The 21,854-nt window shown below is 39.7% G+C and overlaps 1 protein-coding gene across 2 annotated transcripts in view; it reads right to left on the bottom strand.

The window, feature by feature from the left end:
• Nav3 (neuron navigator 3) overlaps positions 1 to 21,854 on the bottom strand; it is a 737,122-nt gene that overhangs the window by 693,106 nt on the left and 22,162 nt on the right. Inside the window, exon 2 of one of the 2 annotated variants that reach the window (XM_029482744.1) lies at positions 8,806 to 8,868. The exons of the other annotated variant lie outside the window; for it this stretch is intronic. The gene's annotated coding sequence lies outside the window, so the exon portion shown is untranslated. The remainder of the gene's footprint in view (positions 1 to 8,805; positions 8,869 to 21,854) is intronic. 2 annotated transcript variants of the gene reach the window in all.

Raw genomic sequence — 21,854 nt, forward strand, 5'->3', positions numbered from 1 at the left:
ACGTGTTAGTAATTACAATAAATATGAATGGCTTAAATATTAAAAGTGAAATATAGTCCTGACAAATATATTAAATGATGTTAAGTATATACAGTCAGGTATATTAAATATTGTATGAATGTTCTCTGGAAAATAAGATGCATTATATAAACTTAGAAAGCTGGGTAGCTATACTCACACTAGTTAATATGTGTATCAGAAGAAATAAATAAAAGATGGAGGCAAAAATGAACCATTTGTGACTATCAAAAAAATCAATTCAACAATAAGACAAATGAAAATAATTGTATGTTTAACCAAAATACATAAATATAAAAATTAGTAAAACCATAGATTTAAATAGATTTGAGCATAACTATACTCAGAGCCATCAACCTTTCTCTCCCTCAAAAACTGAGAGGAAAATAAACAGGTAATCAGAAAAAGGCAGAAAATCTAAAACACTACAGAGAATGTGCCTCTTCTTAATCCACTTTTCAACACTGCATCCTGTTGATAGTACCACAGTATGGCACATGCTAGACCACAAAATATAAAAACGTCACAGAAACTAATAGTCTGCAAAGTATACTTTTTGATGACAGAAAGAGAAAAGTATCTTCAAACAATACATTGCAAAAATAATCCATTGAGCAAACACAAATTCTCATGAATTTTGAATTAAATGAAATCAAAATAAAATTATACCACATAAACATGTGTGGGATCTAGCTAAAGGCATGCAAAGAGCACATTATCACTAAATGTACACTTGATGAAAAGGAAGGCTAATACATCAACAAAACCTTCTACCTTAAGAAAGTGCAAGATATAGAGCCAAGTCTTTGACCATGTAGCTCCAGCACTCACGAATGATACACTCTTCCGTTTAACCTTCTTAGGAAGCAATGGAGCAGAATATATACATGCTAGTGTGACTGGGCTAATGATGACTCCACACAAAGCCCTCCTGCAATCTTCGCCTGACTCTGTGAACAGTTAATTCTTATTTACCCTTGAAAAAGGAAAGCCAAGTTAATAAAGCCTTTCCGTAAGGGAGTGAGTTTTTAGCTAACAGAAACAGGAACTCCAAGTCACTGTCTGTTGTTGTTCTGAATTCATTATGGCTCATAAAAGGGGACGTCAATGCCATCAGAATGCCTACCAAACATGCCTGACTCTAGCAATTCTGCTTCAAGCATTACCTGAGGTAACAAAGCCTGGGGAACTTTATCTGCCTCTCACACACATTCCTAAACCTTTGAAATAAAAAGTGTACACGCACATGCACATGGCGAACGCAGGCGATCACAGCCAACTGACAGCATGAGATGAATCTATTACAAAACAGAAACCTGTAATACATTTTAATTAATTTAATTTGTTCTTTAACAATTTCAAACATGCATATGGTGCACGCACTGGTTACTCTCGCTCTGATCCTCTCATGACTCCCCCGTGCCCCATTCCTGTTCATTCCTCGACCCTTCCCTAGGAATTCCTTTCTCACATCCCCACTTGTTACGATTCATGACCCGATGGGTTTAACCAGGGAAAACTAAAACACAGTACCCGGAAATCTTTGGACTTGTCCTAACTTGGAGGGGTTATCCAATGGAGCCTGGTAGGTTCGGAAGTGGGTACACACCTGAAGACACTGACTGCCCCCTCTCCCAAAATCTCCCAATTGCCAATTAAAATATCAAGCATGTGTCCATGCAATAATGATTAGTGAAAAAAAGAGGCCATGAATTTGAAGATGTGGGGAGAGAATTTGAGGGGAAAGGAGAAGTGCTGTAATTGAATTATAACCTCAGAATATGTTTCTAATTTAAACCTTTTTTATAATGAAAAGTTCTTTCAGTCAATCAAATAACTGCATTCATCTCAAAGCAATGTTAAGACTCTTGATAACAACATGAAGTTGTAACTGAGACACACTGGAGTACCCCTTCCCTTCCTACCTTCATGGAATAGCTGTTTATTTAGGCTTTACCTGGTGGGCTGTTCCTGGTTGAGGGCTGATGGCACAAAATCAAAATCTTAACCATTCAAAGGTCAAAATAAAGAACATAGAGAAACACAGCAATGGTCCACCTGTGGGTAACAAGATCTACATGGCGCTGCAATGGAAGGTGAAATACAGAAACCCTGGAGTGTCTCTCAAGTGACAAAGCCAAATTCAGGCAAGCCCAGAGCATCGGCAAGGCAGGGGTTCCCCAGTGTCTGCAGAATATTCAGAGCTAGAATATTCAATCTGCTTTTTCAGTGCATCAATGTGTTTTTCTTTGCATAGACGCCAGAGCTGAGACTACAGCTCATGAGGCTTGATTCAGGCTTCACGAAGCTTCCTTTCATTTGCTCTTCTGTGTGTGTCCTCACTGGTCACAATAATACTTAGTTTCAAATGTCCAATGAAGATATGAGCTCTGCTAAGAAAGATAAACTAAATGTAACACCATTAGTATGAGTGCCGCGCATACATTGAATAGAATATACACAATGGTGTTGCGTGAAAATGACTGTGACCTAATTATTTTCCGACTCAAATTCTTGCCAAGTAAAACTGGAAAAGAGCAGTAGCCATTCCACACCAGGTCCTTCCCACCCACTGCTTAGCTTCACAAGGGCAGGCTGATGCAGGTGCTGAGAGGCCAGTGAAGCAAAACCAAAGAGCTGTTATTACAAGATGGAGCCTGAAATCATCTACCCAAAAGGTATTCACTCGGTCTTCCTTTAGCAGTCAGGATGCTTACATAGCGTAATACCAAACTAAATTCCAAAGGCTTGAAAGATAGATACGAGTTTGGATAGAGTTTTCTTAATATCAGATACAGCACCTCACATGCAGCGTGTTAGAAGTGTTTACTAAATTGAATGCCTTCCTCAGAAAGAAACAGCAAACTACAAAGTGAAAACAAAAATACACATGCCACACACCAATGACTCTGCAGGAAGTCACGCCTCTTTGTATATTTGTATGCATAGATGAGAAAAATGTAGAGATCACAGACACTGGCATTAAAGGTCACTTTGTACAAAACCCAGATCAACTACCTTCAGAGGGTCTTTGTCGTCTTTCCTGGGCTCAGCCTCATTGCCAATACAAGGAAAACATTTAACTACTCTGCTGATCGCCCTCAGGATTGATTATAAGAATCAATATTAATACCTACCAGAGTATGTATGTAGAGCACAGCAAAGGAGCCAGAAGTATTAGTCCCCTCTTTTATAGTATACGGCAGAATTTTCATTACATGTAAATACTATATCAAATGTCTTGGAGGATGAATCTAATGGAAAAAGGAAAATGGGGACTGAAGTGACAGGTAACTCTGCTTTTACAAGGGTCTATCCTCTGCAGCCAGTTGCTTTATTCCAGCCCATACAGAGTTCCAAACAGGTCCTTCTCTGACATCTGCTCAGCATCCTGCATGAAAGAGGTCTAGTTCATACTCCACAGTACAGCCCGTGGCTGACAGACAGTCCCCACCTGGTAGCAGCAGGACCCTGCTGTAGCCTGTCACTCAAGTGGGGTGGGAGGGTATAACTTTCTAAAGCCTGCTAAGTATGCATAAAGCATGCTGGTAGCTTCCTGGTAGCTGAATAGGCCCAATGATTGCCCCACCCGGGGATCCATCCCATATACAAGCACCAGGCCCAATGAAAACAGCAACAGTACACCTGAAGATGTTCGAAGCTCCGTCCTTCATTCCTTCCTGCCTCCCAGTGTTTTCAGCATGGCTGAGAAGCCTTAACAATGGACCGATCCTATCCATACTCAGATATGATGATTTAAAAGAACATAAGGATGGAAGCGTGTGCTGCAGGATTTCATGCTGGACCATTCTTACCAAAGGAAGGGAGGGCAGAAATGAAGTCTCCTTTATGACCCTAATGATTTCTTACCTCCCTTACGAGAGGATTGCCATAGTTACTGCCCTTGCCATTTAGCAATGGCCTTCCCGGTTGCTGGAGAAAAGATGTTAAAATTCAGTAATAATCATGAAAAGACTAACAGATTTGTTATATTAATGCATGTAGAGGTTTCCTCCGTGCGAATTAGGTCTAAATAACACAGGAAGCAATTGTGTATTAGATGTGCATACCTTCTACCATAAGTGTATTTAGCTGAAAATCCACATTACAGGAAAGACATTGTGGAACATGAATGTTGCCCTCAAATAATATATTCTTTCACTTACCTGTGGTTATGATTACAATTCTGAGGATGCACAATTCACCCTTAGAAAAAAAGATTGTTTATAAAAGCCCTGACTTTATATTCTAATTACTTTAAAACATATTCGTTGACAGTTTTTCCAAGGTATTCCCTAAATGTCTAAATCTATTTGTCATGTGAAACTGTCTCAAAACACTGTTATATCCATATAGTTAAAATAAAGTATCAGGAAATGTTATCCTAAGGTCTCTTATTTCTGGCAATTTTGTATAAATACATTGCATCAGATAGAACTTTTGTTTAAATATAGTTTAAATATAGCATAGGCTTCATCAATGTGGGGGTTAATTACATATGTCCATATATAACTCAGCAGGAAATGTCTCACTGTGCAATCTTCTAACACTAGCTTTGGCTTTTAAAAGCCAAAGCTACATGCTATTGTATTGTGCTGGTTGACAATGACAAGCTCAAGTCTATAATCACAAAATATTTCTTTAAATGCAATATTGTTTCCGCCAAAAACTTTGGTCTGATAATAGTCTGTTTCAATTCACAAAGACAATAATATCTCCGTATCAAATCTCTAGTGTCAACAGGTTTATGATCACACACACTTGACGAGCTGAACATTGTACCTACCCTTCAATAATGCCTGCAGTGTGACAGGGGGGTCTGATGGTTACCATAGTGATCATGTGGCAGCTTCTGATTGATTACCCTGTTCCCCGGGACTGTGATGGTCTCCCAGCTATACCTTCGGCAGCTATTTCGAATTTGAGAGCTACACTGTGATAAATGTCCACTATCTCAAAGATAGACTCAGCAAGTTGTAACCTTGGAAAGTGAGACCTTCACATGCAAACTGACTGCTTGGCCTTCCTTCTTACAATATAAAAAATAACAAAACAAAACAACAACAACAACAGAAAAAAAATGTGATCCCAAAGTCATGAAGAAGGGAGACCTGTGCCCTCTGACACAGGGATTGTTCTCCTTGGGGACTGTCGTTTCCAGAGACACTACCTACTGAATATTTAAACAGTCTGAAATTGACGACAGGGCAATGAATTCTGCCCAGGCTAGCCCCGACAACACATTGATTGCAAAAGCTAGCATGCGTCAAAGCAATTAGTAAGTCTTTCAGTTCTGCGGTGCCAAATACTCAGCCTAGTCAGAAAGTTATCACCACCCATCAATAAATTATGCCATTCATTCTCAACTAATTGACACAGTAGATGCCACCACACAGAAACCCAAAAAGAGCATTTTAGAGAATAAATGACACAGCTGGGTGTCCATTTGCCAAGCTTCAGAATAAAACATCAAAGGAACATGAGTATGTGCTTAAAAGGGATATAATAATAATAATAATAATAATATATAATACCTAGTCAGTTTTATCTGATATTTGCTTCAGGAGACAAACCATGCAGAACGCTGAGGATTTGCAGTAGAAATCTGTCAAACAACTAGCTGGTACAAAGATGTCAGCTGCCACCACTATCATCCTAGAAGTCATGACTGTATCATTTCACTTTGTTACATTGTTGCCAATTGTTCTTTCATTCATTCAACTGCATGATAACAAATGCCAGGAGAACACCGCCTTCCAAGCTCATCAAACTCATAAGCATCACGCACTAATTTGTATGTTAGCAAGTCCCACATGGCTTCCAGGTTATTGATCCTGCCATCTAATTCCCAAGCTTTGACATGGGGGATATTGCTTTTGGGATAAATAAAACTATCTCCACAATCATTTACATGCAGCCTCTAGAACTGCTTTTGCAGAAACCTTTTCAAAAGACGAAAGGCAACATAGTATTTTCATCACATAATAGGTCAGTGCAAATGAAGACCCGTTTTCTCTGTTTTGCAGCTCCAATGCTAAAGCTTAAACAGTAGGAAGGGAGAAAGGCAGTTTCTGATTTGTGGATTCATCAAATCTGTACAAGCCCTACCTATATAGTGCATTTATGTGCTGTCTATAAATCATTGTTGGTCTTACCAAAAGGGAACACAATACCAAGTGTTATTGTGTTTTACTGGTAGATGGGCCACAGGGGAAGATCAAATAAGGCCAATGATCTCTCATTATTCAACAACTAGAATACAGACACACGTGCAAAATAGTTTCAGGAAGTTCCTTCAAAAATCACATACACCAGCCAAGTATTTGAGAGGTGAACAGAGCAGGAAAAGGAGGCAGAAATTGATTGCTTTGAATTAGCTATTTGATTCTGTACTGAGGGGAAATACTTAATACATTACAATCAACTCTCTCCACCATCATATATACAATACGCCCCATAGGTCTTTATAACAAATGGCTACGTGCAGCAAGCACTGCAACCTATTTAATAGAACTTGGTCTGTGTATTCCCACGACTTAAAATTCACAAGCACCTCACAAAAGATCAGTTTCGGGTGAATACATTTTCATGTTTAAATCAATATACAGGAAAGAATTCACACCATCGGATTAGATATTAAGTCATAGGTCACCAGCATCTAGCATGGAATTTTTATTTTGAAAAACAGTATCATGTGTCTAAGATTAGGAAATAGTAAATAGTAAATTTACGGTTCACAGTGGTCTTCACCTGTGCAAACACAAATTAAGCAAATGCATGACATAAAGAGCAGGCTGTGCCTTAATTGTACTAATAATGGGTAACTGTTCTTCTCAAACAGGCTCACAATCACTACAACCCTCAAATGCTATAACATTGGCCCCAACATTCTTAGCATCTGGTCTTTTGAGTCCACTTTCCATGGCTCCATCCTATCACTGATTCGACTCCATCAACATCAGACTCCGACGCAAATTTTTCTCTAAGGACAGAATGAGGGAAAGAGGAGGAATATAGTACTTTTTAAAATCCTCTTTCTTCCTTCACACACCAAGCCAAAAACTCAGTGAAGCAAGTGACCAAAACTAGAATAGCAGAAGTCCCAAATGTGCTGGAGATGTAGCTTGGTGGAAAGGTGCTACTCTAGCGTGCTCAGGCCGCAGGTTTGATCCAAAGAACTACCAAAACCACATAAAATAGACAATGTCATATTAAAGAAGGGAGTCTGATGCAAACAAATCAAAGTATACTATATCTGTGCTTAATGGTATATGCCTAAAATCCCAGAGGGTATGCAAGGATGACAGACGATTCAACACTAACATGGGTCACATGCAAGATCCTGTCTCAAGAATGGGGGTGGGTGGGAGAAATGATACACAACAGCAAAGCTAGGAAAATCAACAGGGTGTGGTGCTGGTTGAAATGTCAGACTGACTACCAGAACAAGACAGAGAAATAGCGCCACATGGAAAGAGTACAGTGACCAGTGAGACAAGCCCAAGTGCAACATAATGAAGCACTTTCTCCCGTAAATAGTTAAAAATAACTGCATAGCTGTCTGTTTTAAAACCTTCATAAAGACCGACCTCATGGTGTTCAAAAATGACACAAACTGAATCAGAGGCCACAGTGCACAGGAGAGAGGTGTATGAAAACCAGAGAGATAAGAGTAAAGAGGCAGATGTCCTGGAGTGCCACAGTGCCTTTCTATACATCTCTAAAAGCATGATGTAAGTAAGGACGAAAGAACTGAGGAGCAGCTGGGCTTCAATTCTGAAACCTCTGCTTCATGAAAAGACACTACACGGAAAGCACAGGCATGGAGAATATACTTCCAAAGCGTATACTCAACAGAAGATTGTCATCTGAACAGTAAAGCACATTTTTTAACAGTCCAGAATAACAAACAACTCAATGAAGAAATGGGCTAAAGACCTTAATAGAAACCTCACAAAATACAATGATCAGGCTGTAAATAAGCATATGAAAGCAGGCATGTTTCAACAAGGGAGTGCAAGATAAAAACATCAACTAGATGCTACTACATACCTGATGGAATGACCAAAACCCATTCTAGTGACGTAGAACAACAGAAACTCTACCTTATCACTGATGGGGATACAGAATAATGCAGCCATTCTGGAAAATGGCTTGGAAGTTTTCTATAAAGATAAATACACTCTCATCATAGGACTGAGAAATTATACTCTGTTATCTACGAAAACTGAAGGCTGTGAAAAGGGAAAGCATGTGCACATTGTGCAGCTATCAAAGCTTGGGAAGGGCTACAGTTTCTTTTAGTAGGTTAATAAATAAAATATGACACAACCGAACAATGGGCTACTATTTAGCACTGGGAATAAATGAGCTAAAATATCACATGAAAAACTAACATGCCCATTTTCCCCAATCCTAAGAGGTTTCATGCTGCATAAGTTCAATTATATGACATTCACAGGGAGAGAGAGAGATACCGTTGGTTACCAAGGAGCGGGCAAGAGAGAAAGACATCTAAGGCCAGGAGAGGATTTTGGAAGCAGTAAGATTCTTCTATATTATGCTACTATCATGGATACAGTTTATATCCATTCATACTCATTGAATGTACACCACACTATACCATTCTGATGGGACCATTGATGATGGGGAAGACTTAAGCTTGTGTGCACATAGAGGGTACATTAGAAATCTCTATACCTTGCACTCCATCTATTAACTTCAAATTACTAAATTAAAAAAAAAAAGCCTACTTAAAAAGGCAAAGCAGAATATAAACCTACCGACCTTTTCCTGACCTCTGGTTCTGAATCAGCTCAATTTTTCCCCGGCCGAGTCCCAGAGATCCAGCTGGAAAAAGAAAAGAGTGTTGACAGAGAAGTCCCTGGCCTTCGACACCTTCCATTTCGGTTGCTCCTGTGAATTCTCTCCCTTCGATTTTCTGAGCTGCACAGTCCACCACGAGTTAACAACTGTCAGGCAGGCAAGAGGCACTGTGGCCCAGAGGTCAGCAATCTTATTAAAATCCCTATGCTGCCAGTGGGACTAAGTAATGCCCAGATAGCTCAGTGCAAGGCAGGGAGAAAATGATTGAAGAGAAAGAGTTAGAAAAGCCAGAGGGGGAATGAGAAAGAATAGGAGCTGAGTGAGAGAAAATCGTAGGGAGAAAACCACACAGTTCCACGCAGAGACAGGACCCCACTCCTCTTCTAAGAATATGCCAGTCGAGAAACCATTTTCCATAATTGAATTATCGTTGCAACTGGGAAATTCCCCTAAGATGGAGCACGATCTTGCACTTCGGTAATAGATGTCATTTTTCTGTGAATACACTGCCCACACCCAGAAGTACTAGGGTAGTCATCCTTTGGCATTTTGTAGACAAGTGCTAAGATTCTGCAAGTATGAAACATATTGACTTTTATTTTTACAATGGCAGTGTTCCAAGAAACAATGCACTCTGTCATATTTTAATGAACGTGAATCAGGCTGGAACAAATACACATGATACAATTCCTCATTTTTAAAATCTCATTTCGATATGCTAAATAGACAATGAGACAAACTTTCCAGCACGAAATCTCAGCTCCGTTATTGGAAGGTTATCTCCACACTACTTGTCATCGTCTAACTAATGGCGATTTTCAATCACTATACATTGAAGAAAAGTTTACTGTTAAGAAAAATCACTTGTCTCATAATTCACGCATCACTTATTTTGAGAAAAGGTATCTAGGATTGCAGCCATTTTGTATGCTCAAGTTCTGGGTTCATGTCATCCAGAGTTTTAAAATTGCTTATAACAAAAGAAATTATCAATCTAAAGATAGCAGAAGGGTAATAACATAGCCTGTGAAAAGTAGGTAAGACCTGTGCTTGTCAAACCTGAGGCAATCAACTCAATTCAAGAAAAAAGAAATATAAATATAAATGTATGTATATACTTCCTCTATATGCGATATATATATACATATATACCTTTGGAATATGATATATATATATATATATGTATATATATGTATATAGCAATAAGTAAAATACTTGGTTTAGAAGTTGTCACAGGAATTACATGATGGTGACATCAGTGAGAAAGACATGACCCATAAGGGCTTCCCCCTTAGCCTGTTGCTTAAGCTTCTGTTTACAAAGGTGCTATGGACAATTATATTACAGTGATCTGTAATGTTCACTGAGGAGGCATTTGTGTGTGTGTGTGTGTATCCTTGATATATTGACACATATATATTCTTGATGGCAATGAATGTAACTAGGCATTCTCTAGGATAAATTAGCAACCCAGTTACTTGCTGCAATGCTAACGCATCTACAGCAAAAGTTAAGTAACTAGTATTTACATCCTTCCTTCCAAAAATATGGCTTTAATCAAACGGAGCTCAGTAAATGAACCAAGAAAACGCTCTGAACCTTCGCTATGGCACCAAATGCAGTTTAAATACCTCATTTCCCTTTCCTGCTCCTAATCTCAAGGCTATTTTCCCCTGGCAGACAAGATGAAACAGAAACGGACTGAGCAAATACAACAGAAGAATTGGTTCCAGGTCTCTCAAATCAACAAGCCATTTCTGTGCCCCCTCAGCTAACATCACAGATCACTGTAATAGAATTGTCCATAGCTGTTTGTAAACAGAGGCCTAAGCAACAGGCTAAGGGGAAGCATGTATGGAGTATGTCTTCCTCACTGATGTTACCATCATGCACTTCCTGTGACAACTTCAAAACCAAATCTTTTCCTTATTCCCATGTACACGATACTTCCACAATGGCTCTAGGTAGGAAAGCTGAACTAGATCATTTCAAATTCCCTTCCAAACCTCTAACTTTGTGCTACTTGGAGATTAAAGTGCAACATGCAAGCTACATGCCAAATCAGAAGATTAAAAAAAAAAACTGACATTTTTACTCTTTCCTGGAAGGTAGGATGTATTCAAATCAATTTATTTGGAATTTAGCAAAGACCTTCTATGTGAATGATATTTTTGTATGTTATAGGCCTATATCAATAGACTGGCCAAAGCTGGTGCTCTCCTGAGCTTATACTGCAGTGTTACATTAAACCCACTATAAAACACTTCAACTATTAAGAAAAACTGAAACCATTCAAAATATTCATCTGGGGCTAGAGAGATGGCTCATGGTATAAGTGATTGCTATCTAAACAACAGTATTGAAGTTCAAATCCCCTGACCCCACATACATGTGGGTTAAGGATTGACGCCTACCTATAATTTGCAGTGATTTCTTCATCACATTCTACTGTGATTTTTGAGGCAGGATGTCTCACGTGAACCATAACTTGTTGATTCAGCTACGCTATCCAGCCAGCTTATTCTGGGGATCCCTTGTGTCCGCATCCTCAGCACTAGACTTACAGGTAGACAGTTACTCCAACCAGCTTATTCTGGGGATCCCTTGTGTCCGCATCCTCAGCACTAGACTTACAGGTAGACAGTTACTCCAATCAGCTCATTCTGGGGATCCCTTGTGTCCGCATCCTCAGCACTAGACTTACAGGTAGACAGTTACTCCAGCCAGCTCATTCTGGGGATCCCTTGTGTCCGCATCCTTAGCACTAGACTTACAGGTAGACAGTTACATGAACGCTAAGGATCCAGACTCTGACGTTCTAGTCACACAGGAAGCTCTGAGCATCTCTCTAGTACCAGAGTCCAATTCTGTGAGTGCTTCCCGGGTTATTCTGAGCCGGGCATCATTCTGGGGACCCCAAATACCTCATAGGCACTGACAGCGTCATTCAATTCATTTGTCATTAATGTGTGCCAGTTATGATGGGGGAAAATGGAGGTACAGTTCAAGGATTGAGTGTGTATTAGAGAATACACAATTACAGAAGCCCAAATAGAATTTTTAAATTATCATAAGATAAATTTTCAGCATCATGAAAATTTTTACTATACTTCATTTAATATTCAATGCCAGTAGTTGTAAATAAGTTATGTTATAAAAAAAAAAAAGTAAAAAAAAAAAAGTGTTAAGTAAACACAAAGGAGGGAAGAGGATTAAAAAGAAATGTCAAATAGCCAAAAGGCATCACAGGTTACAAAATATATCCTGGACCTAGAGGGTGGAATCAAGAGTGAATATGATTCAAATACTCTGTATGCATGTATAAAATTCTCAAAAATTAATTTAAAAAATACTGCCTTTAAAAAATTAAACACAACCTGCTGGGTGGTGCATGTCTTTAATCCCATCCCTCAGGAGGCAGAGGCAGGCAGATCTCTGAATTCAAGATCAGCCTGGTCTACTGTACAGAGTGAGTTCCAGCACAGCTAGGGCTATGCAGACAACTCCTGTCTCAAAAAGTAAACACATCCTGATTACAAAGATTTTTAAGATATGGGGCAATTTGCTTATTGGGGTCAAAGGAAAAAAAATGATACTTAAAAGCAGTTCAGCTAATACCTTCTCACAAATCCAAGTCCAAACATGAAGACTAAGTATCCATGCCTCCAGTGGAAATTAACTCAGCCTCGGGTTAGAAATACTCCGATGATGCTGAGGCACATGAACTTCCACACTAACCTTGGGAAAACCCTTACAGAGCATCCTTCATACCAGAGGTTCATTTTCTATCATCTTTAGCTTTACTGTCCCCTAAGAGAAAACCACTCACAGGAAATCTGCACATGTGTGCTTTTCCAACTTCAGAATCCACAGTTGTGTTTTATGAGCTTTTAAAGCTACAAGCTGTTAAAAAGAACCTATTTAGTGTTACTCTTGTGTTTGGGGCTGACCTCTTAGGACTGAGAAGCCTACCAGAGAACTTGTTAGAGGGGAAGACTGACATCACCCACTCTCAGCAGCTGAATCCTAGGCCAACGCTCCTTTGATGAATTGGTCAGTGAATGGTTCTTCAGCATTCCTGAAACAAACCCAGCTCAGGACAATCGTTGAGATTGGACTGTGGCATGGAAAGAAATGGCATAAAAGCACAAATGTGCACAGAGTTCTCAACCCACTCCATACTAAGTATATCCTATCAATAACTGTGCTCTGAGAAATCTGGGAGCTATCATTGCCTGATATTATAAATTTTAAAGTAGCAATGCTGTCTGAAACAGAGGTTAAACGTAACTCCAATGGTACACAGAAAAAAGGAAACTCTCACTTTAAAAATATCCTAGACAAATAATCAAATGTGAACTAACAGTTGGGACTTTTGCCACTTATTGTCATAAAAATGGACAGATTTGAGTGACATCAGTGTTCACTTAAAACATGTTCCAGATCAAGTCACTAGGTGAGGTCTCTGTAACCACAAAGTATTTCAATATTACTGCCCCATGTAAGAAAGGTGGCCACTGTGTCCCTAATAAATGAACATCTATGTATATACAAATATCAGAACTTGTATACGCAGAAACGATTCATTGTAGAGATGAAGCCTACTCTCCCAAGTAGCAACCTTCTTCTAACTCAGCTTTCACAAGGCTAAAGTCTCAGTCCTTACACTGGACTAAATTTGTACTTTCTCTCTAGTGAGGTAGCTCCTAAAATTCTGAGCAGAGGACATAGCCATGAGATGATGGGTCCCTGTCTGTTCTTCCTGATTTAGTGGAGGTTTCATCTCACAAACTGCTCTATGTTTGTCATAGATCCTCCCAACGTACTTTAGCAACCTACCTAGGCCAAGCTGCTTTGTTTCTTCATGCCTCATGTGAACCCAGAATATGGTCTTTACATACCTCAAAGCCTCCCACGACACAGAGTTTACAACAAAAGAGAAGCTAACACGTATTACTAACCGAAGATCAGGTGATGCCAACAAAATGACCTCAGTCCAGCGCCAGACAGAATAAAGAAAAGGCTCATGCAATGACATAGGCAAACCATCTCTCCCTGCGTTTATTATAACTGACTCTCGTTAGGCTCTGATCCGGTTTGTGCCCACAACATGCCTCATTTTTATAGCTTTACCAGAGCAACATAGATGATTTCTTTGTCTGCCCACAGCCTTGGGTGGTAATTTTCTAAAAGGCAAATTTTATATTTCTTTTCCTTTCTTATTTTAATCATCATAAACACTTATTTTTTTTAACCACATCATGCAGGGACTACATAACAGCGATAATGGCACCTACAAGAAAAAAAAATGTGCAAAACTGTTAAATTTCTGAAGCAAAGAAGGACTTTTAAAGATGCCTTTATGTGATTTCCTTCCTAAAAGAAATAGCTGAGTTCTGTGTACCAGGAAATGTATTTTCATTGGATAAATATGTCTTATATATATTCTACTTTCTCTAGCTCTTTTTAGTTCCTTCTTAGAAGTTACATACGCATAAGAAACTAGTTATTATGTTCATTGAAAATAAACAAAATCAGTACTTCGGTTGTCATACATATGAGTTGCTGGGTTTTTATTTTTCGCCCTAAACATAATACCCAAGTATTTCAAAACACGTTATAGCATTTTGGACTACTATCTGTTCATTTCCCACTAGGTCTAATTTTGTATGGGCAAGGAAGAAAATTATTTGAAATATTTAAATTAAAGTTTATAATTGAGGGTCCTGTTATCAAGTTGCCCTAGCATATAATTCTTTTGGCAAACAAGATAGAAGGGTCCATTTGCATCCAACTTCTTTTCTTAAGATTATATATTTTTTCTAACCAGAATGGTACATGCTACAATATTTTTCCAAAATGTCAGTCTATGTAGAAAATATTAAAAGGAGAAGAGAAGCATAAATTTCTAACAGATGGGACATGCAGAATCTTTACAAAAGATTAACAATACATGATTCAGTGACATCCTTACACAAATAACAGCAACGAGTAGACAACACAGAGCAGAGACACTGTTCTGAGTTAGAAAAGCCCCTGAGTCAGCTAAATCACATACATAGACTGACCACTAGCACTCATGGGGTTGTGGTCAAATACTCAGAAAGCCAGCCCAGCCAGGACTAAGTCTCAGAGTGCCTAAGAGTCCTGAAAGGCTTGGGTTCTGCCTACTCAGTTACTCAGATGTGCTGTCTGTCTGCTCTTCTGGATTGGGAAAAAAGAAAAAAACAACTAAATACCAAATAATAGCTTGAATAAAGATATATGCAGGAATCATTGTGAAGTAGTCAATTCCTCATGAAGAAAGTCTCATCACCATCATCATCGTAACAAAAATAACAACAACAATAATTAATAATAATGCCAATGCAATAGAGGGCAAACAAGAATGGAGACCAATTTTTCACCCTTGCTGTAAAAGAAATGATTTCATCAAGTGATCAAACAGGGTGTAATGGTCCTTGCCCAAATACCATTGCTTCAATTTATTTTATTTATTTAAATATTTCATTAATTATTTTATTTAGTTACATTTCAAATTTTGTCCCCCTTCCTGGTTCCCCCTCCATGAACATTCCACCTCATCTCCCTCCCCTTCACCTCTAAGAGAATACTCCCCTACCCACTCATACCTCACCCCTCTAGAATCCCCCTTCTCTGGGTCATCAGGCCTCTACATGACCTAGTCCAGTGGAGACTTCAATTTATTTTTAAAGGTTTTATATATAGTGAGACAAACAATGACCTTCTTAGGGAACCAGGGGACCAGTTTCTTCAGCTAGGTTCTTTCCTTAGTAACATTACCAAGTCACTTGTTTCTTCAGATATAATTTTATAATTTTAAGATGAGTAACCTGCTTATGTCAATATGTTCTGCAGTATGTCTAAAATGCCCAGAGTCCCTTTATAATTACTTCAATGTTCTTAAATGAACTATGGCAAAAATAAAACATACCTTGCAGTGTGTATATACAGTTACTACTGGTAGGCTGCTGTCTAGTCATCCCTTGAAAGTGATGGTCACTTCTCCCCTTAAGGCATCTCCAGAGATGTGGTATTCTCCCTCAGAATTGCCCTCACATACATAGAGGAGGGGATGTTTACAACACTGTGCAAACTGCTTGAAGAAATGCATGCATGGAATCCTGGGTGACACATACCACAAGAAATGCCATTTATAAGATGCAGGGAAGATGGTAGAGACAGCATAGCAGGACATACTAAAGAGCAAAGCCTTGAATCAGCCCCTTTAGCTGAGTCGCTGCCTACTGCCAAGTGTGTTACATGGAACAGGAAGATCTAGCTTTGGTTTCCACTTCATGATTAGTGCTCTAAAGCATAACTTCCCAATGTATTGGGGAAAATAATTTCCCATTGTATCCATGAGAGAGTCACAGATGCTCACATGGATCAGGGGCCCCATCTCCCAAAGCAGAGGAAGAGGCAGGGGCGGGGTGGGGGGGAGAATCAACTGTTTTCTCCACTGCTAGATTTCAGAGCCTTGGAACACAAGACACTAGTCTATACCTCACAAAGGGGAATAAACATTGGATCATCATCAAAGTCTCTTAGTTTTTAAACAACTCCCCCCCAAAAAATCAACTATTCCTCCTGAAATAGAAGGAACATTCTTCTGGCTACTAAAATATAAAGCAAAATCAAGATTGAGGATTTTGTTCATATTCTCTCCAGCTCGCTATGGACCTGGAGGGCATCATCTTGAGTGAAGTAACACAATCACAAAAGAACTCACACAATATGTATTCACTGATAAGTGGATATTAGCCCAAAACTTAGGATACCCAAGATATAAGATACAATTTGATAAACGCATGAAACTCAAGAAGAATGAAGACCAAAGTGTGGACACTGTGCACCTTCTTAGAATTGGGAACAAAACACCCAGGGAAGGAGTTACAGAGACAAAGTTCGTAGCTGTGATGAAAGGATGGACCATTTAGAGACTGCTGTATCCAGGGATCCGTCCCATAATCAGCTTCTAAACGCTGACACCATTGCATACACTAGCAAGATTTTGCTGAAAGGACCCAAATATAGCTGTCTCTTGTGAGACGATGCCGGGGCCTAGCAAACACAGGAGTGGATGTTCACAGTCAGCTATTAGATGTATCACAGGGCTCCCAATGGAGAAGCTAGAGAAAGTACCCAAGGAGCTAAAGGGATCTGCAACCCTATTGTTGGAACAACATGATGTACTAACCAGAACCCCGGAGCTCTTGTCTCTAGCTGCATATGTATCGAAAGATGGCCTAGTCGGCCATCAATGGAAAGAGAGGCCCATTGGACTTGCAAACTTTATATGCCCCAATATAGGGGAATGCCAGGGCCAAAAGAATGGGAATGGGTGGGTAGGGAAGTGGGGGGGCGCTATGGGGGACTTTTGGGATAGCATTGGAAATGTAATTGAGGAAAATATGTAATAAAAATATTAAAAATCAAAAAAAAAAAGATTGAGGATTTTGTTCATATTCTCTCCAGCTCGCTATGCCCCACACATAAAATTTAAATTCTTCTAAAGGCTATTTATTATCAAGGAAGCATTGTGCTGTTGATGGATACCATACAAAATGTTGAACAAGAAGAATTCCCACTTCCATGTGTTAGTCTCACCTTTCCAGGATATGTCAGATACACTGCATAGGATTAATTAATGTTATTTCAAAGGCTATTTAAGGGATGTAGATTATTGAAATATATTATAATGCTATGATATTCTCCTCCAAGAATATGGATTTAATCATCTGCATTCTTTGCCACTGTCTTAAACACAGTCACACAAGCTAGAGATGAAACACCCATGAACAAACATCACAGTAGCAACTGTTAGCCCAGCAGCTTCTCTTTATACAAGCTACAGATGAGGGGAAGGTCAGCAGCATTAAACAATGTGATGACTTTGAAATGTGTATGGTGGAACACAGCTATTTATCAATATGCCTGACAAGAATACAGTGAGAGCCCATTTCAGCTAGCCTGAACGGTGGCTTTATATCACTCTTTCCAGCAGTAAAGCAGACAGAATGAGTATTACCAAGTTGTTATGGTAACTAAATTGTAGCTGGTTCCATAAAGCAGGAGCTTTCCCCATCCCAGGGTCTGTGTTTAAAATGCAGCACTACTCAGTGTCTCTCATCCATATCAGGCAGCGAGTAGTCAAGTCCAGGTACAATAAGCCACGCCAAGAGTAAACTCCACTTGAGTGGGCAAAGCAGCTTTCATAAGACAAGAGAGCAGAGAGGCTCCAGGCTAAAGGCCTTCACCTATTGAGCCCCGGAGCTGTGTAATCATCACCAAAGATACTTCCTTCTCCAGCCCACTTCAACAGTAAGCACAACCTAATCGTCTGAAACAAAACAAAGATCTCAGAAAACAGTCCTTACAAGCAAACCCTTGGGGAGAGATGCATGGACAGTGCGCACAGAGAGAACAGCATCTATGACTGCAGCTCTGAGTCAAAAAGCATCCTGTTGGAATCCTGCTGATCCCTCTCAGACACTGTGCAAATGGGAGGAAGAACTTCTTTCATGTAAGCTGGCCTGCACTACAGAGCTAATCCCTAAGGGACTGTGGAGTGGGGTCAAGAATGGGAATCCGCAGCACACAGCTTGGATTTCAATCTTGTCTGCAGCTGAATAATGACATCGTTTTAGTCAGGTTGTTTAACCCCTGTGAGACACAGAGCCTTCAGCTGCTAAGCTGAATACCACCTACTTAGAGTTGTAAAGATGATGAAAAGTATCAAGCTACCTGCAGTAGAGGGGAAACAGGATACATTGTATCAAGGTTCTGTATATGGTTACTGTCATTCTGGCACTGGTAGTTGCTACCATCTGGGTAGACAAAATGATGGGACACCCCCCCCCCAAAAAAAGGAGTGTACATCCTAGTATCTGGAACATGTGACCTTTCATGTCAACAAGGACTTTGCAGAAGAAGCTAAGTGACATATCTTAATATAAGGTTATCCAGGTAGACACATGGTAATCACTCGTATCCCCTTAAAATATAAAAACCACATAGAAGAGGATATAGAGACCAATCAGAGGCAAGAGAGAGAGACAACTGGGGATGACGCTGAATCATTTAAAAATAGAAAAAGGAACCATGTGCCAAGGAAAGTAGGTAGCCTCCAGAAAGAAGAATACCTGTGAAGAGAAATGTCCTGGTTCTCCAGAAGGCAGGCAGCCTTCCTGACATGACAGCTTCAGGATTTTGACCTCTAAACTATTCAACAATGATTTTTTTTTTTTGTGGCTTTAAACCACTATAGGTAGTAATTTGTTACAAAAGCAACGGGATGCTAATGATGTACCTTATTGCTGATATTAAGTGAAAATTTGGCACACAGTTGGCATTGGGAAGCTGGTGGCTAATGGATTACCTCTGAGGGAATAGCAACTCCTACCATACTCAGTCACTGGCTGTAGCGGATATGTCTTGCCTGCAGGATCTGTGCGCCTCCTGCTGCATAGCAAACAGCTGGAGATGAGTCCGGCCTCTAACCTTTCATTTCAGATGAGCAAACCTGAAATGGAGCAGGTAAGTCAATGAACCGGAAAGAGAGGTGCTATCCACCTAGAAGCAGCTGGATTCTGAAGAGGAGCAAGCCTAAATGGCAGTATCATTAGCCCAAGACTGACTTATACCTCAAAGCCAAGGAAAACTGTAGAACTTCAAAAAGAAATCATCAAAAAAAAGTCTACTTGCCTCGGGTCAGGTCTTCAAGTCCTGAGCCATACCATAATAAGGTCATCCCATGTAGCCCAGGTCAAGACTACAAACACAAAAGTTCAAATGCCAATAACATAGAAACACATGAGGGATTATAAAAGTGCTCTCTCCTTACTCCTTCCCCAGTATGCATGGAATATTGTGCTATGTTTTGGCTCTGAGCTACATCACTAACAAGGGAGGAGTATTGGGTTTATGCTACTTCTGTAAGAGTGTAGGTTCCTGCTGCCTACATGCAACCTGTGTAGAGAAGAGATGGTTCTAAATTAGGAAGAAACAGAGGGGAGTGTGTGCAAGAAGATGGATAGGACTCCTACAATTACGAGCAGGAATGGTTAAGAATACAGAAAACTACCATAAGCAGACGAAAGTGTTTCACCACAAGCTTGACAGCCTAAGTTTAATCCCTGAAACTCGGTGTCTATTTCTCACACCAAAAAAAAAAAAAAAAAAAAGCTGAATGCAGTGTCTTGCACTGTAATCCCCCCAATAGGAGGTAGAAGCAGGAGAGTCAACTGGTGGAAGCTCAAAGCTAGCTACCCAGGAGGGTGTGGGTGCAATGCAGCAGAAAAAGGAGAGTGAAGGCATTAACAAGCAGGAAGAAGAGAGTTCCCAAACATTGTCTCTTGTCAAACATGTGCTATAGCAAGTGTACCATATGTGTCCACACACATATTAATCTGAAAAAAAATAAATAAATGAAAAGAGTACAGGGGAGAATCCTATGGTAGATCCACTAATCATCACACTGGGAGCTCAAGAGGCAAGTCAGCTGTTAGTGCCTTTGCACACAGTCAGCAATTCTGAGAATTACCATATTGGTATAGCTTATGCAACAGGGTCTCAACACCAGCATGTCTGCCCTGGTGATTATGTAGAGTTGGGAAATAGTTCTTTACTATAGCGATGCACAAGAATTTTGAACTGGAGAAATTTCTTGTAAAACCAGTGTCTATGTCTCACACCTAAATTACAATTCTTCAGCTTCGAGGGTTTTGACCAGGAGTCCCTGGAAAGGACAAAAGAAAAGCAGCGTCCATCCCAAGCTCATCCTCAGTGTAAGGATTCTCAAGTCTAAGGACTGTGAACTTTGAGTTAAGAAGCAATGACACACAATGTCAAGCCCAAAGGATGCCCAGTTCTGTCCGATTTCATCCCTTCCCGTCTGCTGGGATTTGCAACTTTCTAGACCTGGAGATTTGGCATGAGCTCAAAATACCAACATTTTCAAACCTTGCCTCAGATTTTACTAACACAGCATCCCTGAGTCATGGATGCACTGAATGATCAGAAAAATGAATCCTGCCCAATCAATGCTTCAGATGGCATTTCTATTTGTTTTACATGTGGAGCCTACTGAAGGAAGATGACATGAAAACTGTTAAAATGATTATTTCATTTCTCCTAAAGGTCAAATGGCCCTGATGTCCAGGACAGTCTACAAAATCATATCCACGGTGAAAATACATCATATACTCAACCAGCCTAGATGTCTGGGCACCGCCTGTGGGCCATGTGCATATGCAGTTCAGCCTGTGCTAGGAAGGTTTCCCAAGACACTTCCTATCATACAACATCTTTCTCTTATGAACTAGAACATGGTATACTCAATTCCTTGCTTTGGTTTCTGTTTGTTTCTGCCACAGTGGGAAGAATTCCATCATTAATAGCACTTTGGGGTTAAAAAAATCCTTAGATATTTTCCCCTTTTGTTATAAAACTGATTCTTTGCTTTATATATTAATGAAGTAGAGTAATCCTACTTGTCTGTAGGATCCTTTGAAATATGAAACTATCTTTTTTTCTCCACTGAATTACAAATCTGAATCTAAAAGGCAAAATTCTAATGATTTTCCAGAGATAATTCAAAGAACACAAGAATTTCCAGATTTTTCAGTTTCATCCTTCAATGACATATGCAGCCACTTGAAAATAATATGAAATTCAATATAAAGTTTGCCATCATTTTTAGCATAAAATGTGAGAAAGGCAATTCAAGCCTTCCCAACAAAAAGTCTGAGGAACTCTGGGTATGCATTGTCTGCCTTCTTCCATCTTTGGGAGTATTGTAAGTATTCCCAGACAACTCTTTATGACAGACACTTCTGACCTGCCAGGACAGCCCTGAAGATGACATCATATGTGTTGCATGAAAGATGTCCAATGCCAAAGCTAGGGAAGATGGGAGCCAAGTTCCATCCCGCTATTAACATCTCAACAGGTTTTCTTGTTGACTACATTTGGGGATTGCTAGATGG

Source organism: Mus caroli, chromosome 10, assembly GCF_900094665.2.
Source record: "Mus caroli chromosome 10, CAROLI_EIJ_v1.1, whole genome shotgun sequence".
Taxonomy (NCBI): Eukaryota; Metazoa; Chordata; class Mammalia; order Rodentia; family Muridae; genus Mus; species Mus caroli.